This window comes from Oncorhynchus tshawytscha, linkage group LG28 (genome assembly GCF_018296145.1).
Source record: "Oncorhynchus tshawytscha isolate Ot180627B linkage group LG28, Otsh_v2.0, whole genome shotgun sequence".
In the NCBI taxonomy this organism is placed as follows: domain Eukaryota; kingdom Metazoa; phylum Chordata; class Actinopteri; order Salmoniformes; family Salmonidae; genus Oncorhynchus; species Oncorhynchus tshawytscha.
Window position 1 is genome coordinate 29568807 of NC_056456.1, and position 10937 is coordinate 29579743.

Below are 10937 nucleotides of genomic sequence, written 5' to 3' on the forward strand. Positions count from 1 at the left end.
ATTCTGAATGCATGCAGAACCTACGTGGCCAGAAGTGTTGACTGAGGGATTTGGCATAAGGTCAGAAAATAATGGGGAGAGTGGGAGAATGAAGCTGCCATAAGCCTAATTATTGAAACAGGCTCAGTCTCCCCTGTACCGACGTGTGGCTGCTCCTCGATTGGAAACACACTTCTTTCTCTCTTTAGGTCTGTCTCTCTCGCTCTCTCTATACGATATGTACTGTATGTGTGTACTATACTCTCTCTCTCTATCCTTCTGTCTGTCTCTGTCTCCATCCCCACCTCCCTCCCCCCTCTGTCTCTATCGCTATGTTCCCTTCTATGCTCCCCCGTTCTCCGTGCCATGTAGTTAGAATAAATATACATATTTTGGCTTCTATAATCATCACAATTTGATCAACCATGATGCAAATGCTTGGTAAAGCAGTACGTTGTCTTTGACTTCCTTTATGTCTCGTTCTTACCTTGTATATGATTTCTTTGTTATTGGAACGACATCCGTGCTTGTGTACAATAATACAGGTGCAGTATCCTCTGTTTCAGATGCTGGGGAAATCAGTGTGGCACATGGCTGACAACCACTTCTGCTGAGATGTCACGTCCAGCCCCATTTCCATCAGCACTGTGTCAGAGAGTTCACTGGTCTCTGTGCTAGCATGTGTGTGTGTTTCTAAATTGTTCTACAATTAATAAATTGTACCTCACTTCACCTCTGCTTCTGCAAGACAGCCGAACCCCAACTGACCCCTGTAATATCCAGTGTCCTGCAACATATACTCACTGTTTTGGTCTTAGTGTGACTCCAGTGGGGGGTGGGGGGGGAGAGACTGAAGGAGCAGAGGAGATGAGCAGAATATGATGAGAGGAGGTGAAGTAGTGAAGTAGAGATCTGAGAGATCTGAGGAAGAGACAGTCAGAGTACAGCGAGGGAGAGGAGATACAGAGAACACGGGAGGATGAAAGAGGCAACATGCCCCAGCATTACACTACAGACTATTAGTGTGTGTGTGTGTGTGTGTGTGTGTGTGTGTGTGTGTGTGTGCGGCCGTGTGTGTGTGTGCGTCCATGTGTGTGTGTGTGTGTGTGTGTGTGTATGTGTGCGTCCGTGCATGTGTCCTTGCTGGTGGATTTTTCAGTGTGTGTTACCCTAACTTACATTACACTCAAGGGCACCTTTGAAGTCCTTACAGCCCAATCTTGGGTACACATCTACCAAACCCTAAGAAATGCCATGACCTCCTGCTACAGAGAGAAATAACATGATAATATCCACCTAAGCTCTTAGAAAAAAGGGTTCCAAAAGGGTGCTTTGGCTGTCTGCAAAGGAGAACCCTTTTTGGTTGCAGGTAGAACACTTTTTCGTTCCCCTTTGAAGAAACATTTTTGGTTCCAGGTAGAGAAACATTTTGGTTCCAGGTAGAACTCTTGGGGAACCCTCTGTGGAAAGGGTTCTACATGGAACCGAAAATGGTTCTACCTAGAAGCAGAAGGGTACTACCTGAAACCAGAAAGGGTTCTTCAAAATGTTCTCGTATTGCAAAAGCTTCTCGTTTCCCAAACTCCGTCCAGGAAATCATTTAAATCAGCTGTGTAGTGCATGTGCAAAACCAAAATGTGCACTGCTTGGGGTCCCCAGGAGAGAGTTAGGGAAACCCTGTCCTATGAGGTCAGCTGAAGAACCCTTTTAGATATCACTTTTTTTAAAAAGTGTACATCTACACTTAAGGTTTGCACACATGAATGTGGATCTGCTGGTCATTCAGCACACAGTGTTTTAAGGACACCCTCTGTAGACAAGGGGACTGCCGACATTCTTCATGTGATTCTACATGTAAAACCGGTTCGCAAATTATGTTCAGAGGTTCTCTGGGCCTGCAAATGCTACTGGTGTGTCTGAGCCCTGAGGGGCTTTTGAAGAGGCCATCTTATTCTACAGCCCAGTAACAATCCAACAGGCTGTAATTCTAATGACTGGATGAATATGCTCTTCTCAGCCAGTTAAGTCATCTCTGGTGCATCGGCTATTCTAATACAGACTATTGTACATCCACACCCACCATCACCATTTACAGGACATGTAGCTACATAGGCCTTGGGGGATCCTTGACATAATCGATAATAGCAATAGCTATCAATTCACATCCATTCTCTGACCAACCCTTTCTCCTCTTGTAATACCATTATATCCAGACAGGGCATCTTGAGGAGCCTTTACAGCAGCTAGCCAGCACCTAGCCTGACCCATGATGCTAATGTATCCACTGTGAAGGAGATAGGACGTGATGTTAGAGTAGGCTGATCTATGGAACCTTCCGCTGACTAGGCGATAAGGTTAGCCATAGCGTTAGACATGATGTATGGGTGGCTAAGCTAGCGATAGCATTAGACATGATCCGATTACCAGCTGGCAGTGATGGAACAGCACCGGTCACCCGTCCCCACTCCTCCCCACTCTGACGAGGTCTGGGACAGCCACATCAGCCTCACCAGCCCCAGATTCAGGTCAGGATGCATGGCCTTCCTTCTCACTGCCGGCAGAGGCTGGAGAGAAGCTAAAGAGACATTCATCTTAATGGGGTTATGGGGTTTTCTGTTTCCCAGCATGCATTTGTTATAGCGTCGTGTCCCCATGTTGTCTAGCTGGCAGGCCAGACCTCCATCATCTCTAAACGTATTAGACCCAGCCAGGCTTTTGTTCTTCTGCTTTTATGCAATCCCATTTACACACAGTGCTGATGCCATCAAAGTCGATCTTTAATCAATGTACGACGGTTGTCATGTTAGAATCATTGATTTATTTCTCTCTGTGTAATTACGATTTTTTTCGTGGTTTCAGATTTCTATTTTCATGTGAAATGCTTTTATCTTGAAATGCGTTTCGGAATGAAATGAATGGGGTTTGAATCCATCTGATATAATCTGATAAAGGGAAAATGCCATTATGAAGTTAGTTGGATGAATAGGGTCTGGCTCGCTTGACCTTTTCTGAGTCTGTTGCAACACAGCAGGCTGGTATCCCACTCGTCTCAGGGCTGACCTTTGTCAAAATGCCCTGATATCACCGAGTCTGAGGGTGAGGCACAACTCACTTCCCTATAGCTTGTCTAAAATGTTACAGAAATTTGACAGTGATAATGAAAGCAATCACTGGCTACAACACACATCCCCAACCAAACCTTAGCCCCCTCTGCCCTGTCTCATATTCTCTTTGCACAGTAGGTCAGGAAGGATTCTACCTGGTCTATTAAGGGCAAGGTGGAGCCTTTACTATATTGATTATACCTGGCAGAGGTGTTGCATTCATACTTTGACCTTACTATACCTTAACTTCAATAGACCATTGGACATTTAAAAAATCTGTGTAAAGGAAAACATGGGGTCATATGAAATTCATAATCAAGATGCTCAAATTACTGCAGTACATATGAACATTAAGTCAAATGATTGGCAATGCGGGTTAAAAATATCAACTGGATTATTTTGAAAAGATTCAAGATAGGGTTTCCCTTATGGAATCACACGTCTCGGCAGAAGCATCAAGACACTCCCTGAACAACAGTGACACCTCTTGGATAAAACACATAGAGATACAGAGATTGGGCCAACGTCACCTGACCAATGATCAAGGATCAGTCTACAGCGTTTACAGACAGGCCAAATGGACATTGGCTCTCCGATGTTTTATATTTTTGGTCTTGTCAAGTAGGTTAAGTATGGTCTCCAAACCAAATCATTGATGAGTATATAGAGTATATATTGTATATAGAGTAATGAGTAATGCTATAGAAACACAGGTAAAGTATTGTACATATACCTCTATTCTAAACTGTTACACCAGTCTTCTGATGGTAATATCTATTTTTTATTTAACCTTTATTTAACTAGGCAAGTCAGTCAAGAACAAATTCTTATTTACAATGACGGCCTACCCCGGCCAAACCCGGACGACGCTGGGCCAATTGTGCACCAAACTATGGGATTCCCAATCACGGCCGGATGTGATTCAGCCTGGTATTCCACCTTCATCTAATATAAATGGAAAGACACATTTCTTGCAATAGACTCATGAAAGTACTTAGACCAACTGTGCTTAAAAGTTGGATTTCAGGGTTCATGTAGTAAAAGTCTTGGAGTTCACTTCATTCCTCTTAAAATAATTCCAATTAGGAGTGGAGTGGAGCTGTTTCCGTTGAGGAGTTTCAGAGGGGCACATGTGAGCCCTGTTCCTCTCTGTGAGAGGAGGCCAGTCCTGGACTGTACCTGTCTGTGCTGGATGGAGAGGCCTAAGACATCTGGAAAAGTCAGCAGTCTGACAAAAGCCTCTCTAATTTATCTCTCATTAGAGTCACTCATTCACCCAATGGGGTTGTAGTCCCTTTGGAGTTAGTTCCTTATTACATCATCTCCTCAACCTTTTTGTGAAAGTGGATTTCTCTATTGGTGTTATAATCCTTGTCCTAATTCCACTGAGGGCTTGTCACATTATAGGATAATAAAAGAGGAACTCAGCATCTTGGAGTTGTCTCTCTCACTCTCAGAGCTGTTCCTATTTGTTCAGAATTTAACAAATTAAAAAGTAGATATACAGGATTTATAATTCAAATTCACATGAATCATGTACACAAACCTTTAATAAAATTTGTCGAGGATCTTTGTCTATCGTATGTCATACTGTATTTATTTGAATTTGACAGCATATTTCTACCTTAAAGATCTCCTCTACTCTACTATTCCTGTGAAGTGTTGAGCTGAACTGAGTTGCCGTCAGCTTTGAACTGATAAAAAGTAGGTGAGATAAATCAATAGAAGGCAGAAAGGTGATGATGAAACTCATAGAAAGCACTGGGTTCATTAGCTTCTACATTCCTCATTGGATTAGCTCATATATTGTGTAGTCTTACCTCACCTTGTTTCCCTGTAGTAAACAAAGGGACTATGGATTGTTTGAATTTCATTTAAAATATATGTATATTATAGTTACTCATTCATCCCCTTTAAATATTTCACAATGCATGTAACCAAACGATTTGAAAAATGTTTCTGGGAGTTAACTCACCTTTTCAATTGATATCGTAATATCCCAAAATATTGAGCTTGTAATCATAATATTGGGTATTGGAGACCTGTGGCATTTTGTATAAAATGTTGGAAGTTTAGCTGCATTTGGAGCACCACAACTGTTCCAACTGGATGCACTAACAGCTTTTATACAGCAGGTGGGGGCATTGCAATAGCTAAGAAAAAAACAGAAAAAACATCCTGCTCTGTTCCTTGTCACTATAAGCAAAGCAGAAATGTTAGCCTTAATGAGCAAATTCCACAGTATATTTTAGCTATATATTTTAGCTAACAATCAATATAATGTTATAATTTTTTGTCTGATAACTCAAAACTTCCTAATATGAATTCTGTAATCAGCCTTATAATACAGTGCCTTGCAAAAGTATTCACCCCCCCCTGGCATTTTGTTTCTATTTTGTTACATTACAACCTGTAATTTCGAACATACACAAAATAGTCCAAATTGGTGAAGTGAAATTTAAAAAATAACTTGTGAAATTCAAAAAAATAAAATACGGAAGAGGGGTGCGTGCATATGTATTCAAAACAAATTTGATTTGTCACATACATATGGTTAGCAGATGTTAATGTGAGTGTAGCAAAATGCTTGTGCTTCTAGTTCTGACAATGCAGTAATATTTAACAAGTAATCTAACCTAACAATTTCACAACAGCTACCTTATACACACAAGTGTAAAGGGATGAAGAATATGTACATAAAGATATATGAATGAGTGATGGTACAGAACGGCATAGGCAAGATGCAGTAGATAGTATCGAGTACATTATATACATATGAGATGAGTAATGTAGGGTATGTAAACATTATATTAAGTGGCATTGTTTAAAGTGGCTAGTGATACATACATGTATTACATAAAGATGGCAAGATGCAGTAGGTGGTATAGAGTACAGTATATACATATGAGATGAGTAATGTAGGGTATGTAAACATTATATTAAGTGGCATTGTTTAAAGTGGCTAGTGATACATTTTTTACATGTGTGGCAGCAGCCACTCAATGTTAGTGGTGGCTGTATAACAGTCTGATGGCCTTGAGATAGAAGCTGTTTTTCAGTCTCTTGGTCCCAGCTTTGATGCACCTGTACTGACCTCACCTTCTGGATGATAGCGGGGTGACCAGGCAGTGGCTCGGGTGGTTGTTGTCCTTGATGATCTTTATGGCCTTCTTGTGACATCGGGTGGTGTAGGTGTCCTGGAGGGCAGGTAGTTTGCCCCTGGTGATGCGTTGTGCAGACCTCACTACCCTCTGGAGAGCCTTACGGTTGTGGGCGGAGCAGTTGCCGTACCAGGCGATGATACAGCCCGACAGGATGCTCTCGATTGTTATGCTTTGCTATGAAGCCCCTAAATAAGATCTGGTTATTACCTTCAGAAGTCACATAATTAGTTAAATAAAGTCCACCTGTGTGCTCAATATATATACACCTGTTCTGACTGGCCAGGGTTGGGTTATAAAAAAATATCAAAAACTTTGAACATCCCATGGAGCACCATTAAATCCATTATTTAAAAAATGTTAAGAATATGTCACCACAGCAAACCTACCAAGAGAGGGCCCCCTACCAAAACTCACAGACCAGGCAAGGAGGGCATTAATCATAGAGGCAACAAAGAGACCAAAGATAACCTTGAAGGAGCTGCAAAGCTCCACAGCGGAGATTGGAGTATCTGTTCATAGGACCACTTTAAGCCGTACACTCCACAGACCTGGGCTATACAGAAGAGTGGCCAGAAAAAAAAACATTGCTTAAAGAAAAAAATAACTAAACACATTTGGTGTTCGCCAAAAGGTATGTGGGAGACTCTCCAAACATATGGAAGAAGGTACTCTGGTCAGATGAGACAAAAATGTAGCTTTTTGGCCATCAAGAAAAACGCTATGTCTAGCGCAAACCCAACACCTCTCATCACCCTGAGAACAGCATCCAGTTTTCATCGGCAGGGACTGGGAAACTGGTCCGAATTGAAGGAATGATGGATGGTGCTAAAATACAGGGAAATTCTTGATGGAAACCTGTTTCAGTCTTCCAGAGATTTGAGACTGGGACGGAGGTTCACCTTCCAGCAGGACAATGACCCTAAGCATACTGCTAACGCAACACTCGAGTGGTTTAAGGGGAAACATTTAAATGTCTAAATGGAATGGCCTAGTCAAAGCCCAGAACCTAACCCAATTCAGAATCTGTGGTATGTCTTAAAGACTGCTGTACACCAGCGGAACCCATCCAACTTGAAGGAGCTGGAGCAGTTTTGTCTTGAAGAATGGGCAAAAATCCCAGTGGCTAGATCCACAAGCTTACATAGACATACCCCTAAGAGACTTGCAGCTGTAATTGTTGCAAAAGGTGGCTCTACAAAGTATTGACTTTGGGGGGGTGAATAGTTATGCACGGTCAAGTTTTCTGTTTTTTGTCTTATTTCTTGTTTGTTTCACAATAAAACATATTTTGCATCCTCAAAGTGGTACGCATGTTGTGTAAATCAAATGATACAAAACCCCCAAAATCCATTTTAATTCCAGGTTGTAAGGCAACAAAATAGGAAAAATGCCAAGAGGGGTGAATACTTTCGCAAGCCACTGTATAAGGAGGTTCACCATGTTGTTTTGACAGCAGGCTTAGTCAATGTGACGAATGAGATGACCTGGCGAGAGAGAGAGAGAGAGAGAGAGAGAGAGAGAGAGAGAGAGAGAGAGAGAGAGAGAGAGAGAGAGAGAGAGACTGTACAGAATACAGACCACAGAGATCTGAGAATAGAATGCAGAAAATAGAAAACTGAAAACAGCACGAAGTTCATAGAATATCGAACATAGAACATAGAACAGAGAACACTGAACACACAATGCAAACCAGAAACAGACTGGCCATAGGGCAGTTCAAGCGAATGCCAGATGGGCTGGTCCATTTTTAGTCCAGTGAGCCTGTCTGAATTAAGATTTTATTGGCGCATGACGGGGGCCTTGAGGGAAGAAAATAGCCAGTGTGTGGGCCTCAAAGACGAAATGGGCCGATGTGTTGGAAATGCCTGAGCTGATTTTTTGTCCCAGTCTGTCCCTGATGCAAACTCCAGAACTATGGAACAAAACAAAGTGCACAGACAAACAGAACGTTGTCACGCCCTGGCCTTAGTTATCTTTGTTTTCTTTATTATTTTGGTTAGGCCAGGGTGTGACATGGGTGATGTATGCTTTTTGTCTCATCTAGGGTGTTTGTACTGTCTAGGGGTTTTTGTAGAGTTATGGGGTTGTGTTCATTCTAGGTGTTTATGTAAATCCATGGTTGCCTAGATTGGTTCTCAATCAGAGGCAGGTGTTTATCGTTGTCTCTGATTGGGAACCATATTTAGGCAGCCATGTTCTTTGGGTATTTTGTGGGGGATTGTTTCCTGTGTCAGTGTTTGTGCCACAAGGGACTGTTTTGTATTTGTGTTCATGTTTAGTTTTTCTTATTAAAAACCATGAACACCTACCACGCTGCGTATTGGTCCAATCCTTGTTTCACCTCTTCAGAGGAAGAGGAGGAAATCTGCCGTGACAAACGTGCTACATTAAAGACAGCACAGAAATACAAAACAGAATAGTTTGTACTGAAAAGCAGCACATTTTTAGTCTACAAAGAATAATGACCATAGAACATAGATCACTGGACACAGAACAGAGTGAAATATAGAACACAGAATAGAGAATAGTTAAACAATGAACAGCAGGGAAGCCTGAATATAGAACAAGAACATTGAACACAAAGTATACAGAACACAAAACAGAACCCCACAGGCCTCCGCATCCAGTCGGACTCTTGAGAACTGAGATGATGACGTCAGTGCCCCAGCTGTGTTCAGTGGAGTCTCATTCTTTTGGGCCATGGGCTGGAACAGCCATGTACACAGCACAGCAAAGATAGTCATACGGCATCCATATTAGGAAGTCCCTCAATTTGATCTGACAACTAAGAGACTTCCTAATATGGATACCATACACACATCTAAACTGAACAATACATTATACTGTGTACACACACATATGGACATATCCTCATGCAAGCTTTCTTATGAGCAAACCTGTGAGACACAGAGAGACACTTATGCACGCACAAATACTGGCATGCACACACACACGTACACACACTATATTATAAGAGTACCATATTGTCTCTCTGATTAAGGACCACTCTGGATGAGAGAAAGCAGAGGCTAAGAGCTACTCTCATTCACCAGGAACAAAACGCTTGATTACAGGCAGCCAAAGAGCCCTTATGATATGCAAGAGGCTAATTTCAATATGGTTCCAACACTTCAGATAGAGCCTATAAATATCTTTCATCAAGCTTTCTCATCAGAAGTGTACTCTTTGGCTAATTGGAGCGACATCATTTTGGTGCTGTTGGAAATATTGGATCAAGCCCAAATTGTAAATGATGTTTTTCAGTTGCATTACTTTATTCATGGAGGTTGGAGCTATAGTAATTTTGTTCAAGAGAGCGCCAGCAGTAAGTAATGGAATAGGCCTACCGTTCAATGAATCCTCATAAGAGACCTCTGTAGCTATAGCTGCATCTATTAACATTTCAGAGAGTTCATCAGGTGCTCAAGGCTGTCCTCACTTTTGGATGCAGTATTTTCTCAACACACACCTCTCCAGAAAGCCTCTATGAGCTCCCAGACATGTTGAACTGGTAAACATGACACCATATGAATCTGGAGCAGTTTTCTGCAACAATGAAGCACAAAACAGATTCATGGAATCAGTTCAACCAATCAATCTTCATGGTAGAACAAGGCCATGATCATGGCTCCTGTCCTTATCCTACCCATTCATTACCTCTGTAATGTTTTTCTTCCTCTTCAAGTCTTCCTCTTCAAAGAAACAAACATGGCCGCCCTCCACCCCCGACGCTTCCTTGCGTTTTCACTGTTGTCTTCGGGAAAGTGCAGCCCCTTGTCGGGTAAGTGCAGCCCCTCGTTACAGGAAGTGCAGCCCCTTGTCTTATTAATAAAGCGTCCCCTGCTTTGAAAGCCTTGTGTGATCACAGATGTGGTGAAGCGGCAGCACTCGCAGCTGTGTGAATTGTCACTAATGCGTGATAATTAGTGTTGATTCCAGGGTCGTGAACAGACGAGCCAAGCGACGCTCCAGGATGGGAGTTTTCTTCCCCATCCCATTTTCTACGCTGTTGCTTGGTTTGTTTTTGTTCCAGGGCCTTCCTGGCAGATGTTAACTGAGTGATTGAGGTGAATGTGTGAGCGGCGATACATGGAAACGTATGGGGTGTGTTCATTCATTGTGGTTTATGGATGTTGTGACGTTGTGGGTTGTGGGGACACGGAGTCTCTCTCTATTTCTCTCCCTCTCTCTCTTGGCAGTGTCACTGTCAGTGCGATAATGCAGCCCTGTGAGCGTGACGAGAAAAGCAGTGGCACAGCGGCACTTTGGGGTCAGCCTCATTCCACCGCCACTGCGCCACCATAGCAATGAAAATTGAAGACACATTTAAGGATGGCGAGAAGAAGAGTTGCACAAATTCCTCTGAGCTATGGCTGTCCTATCAGACCCCTGTTATAACAAAATACCGTTCAGGCTACATTGCATTGGGAGTAATACGGTCTCTAGTGTCAGCTTTATCTTTGGTCTCTCACCATATACAGTCATGGAAGTGTTTTCTAGGAAAGGACTGAGTGGTGTATTTCCTTGAAGATGTCAGGATGGGATTGCCTGACTGTCAATGCTTTTCACTGAAGGGAATAGCACTTGTCTTTTTCTCTCTGTTTTTCTTAATGTTGTGAATGACCCAAGACGACTGTCGCTCATATCTAAAAAACACTTTTGAAATATTATTAATTTCACTCCCACTGAG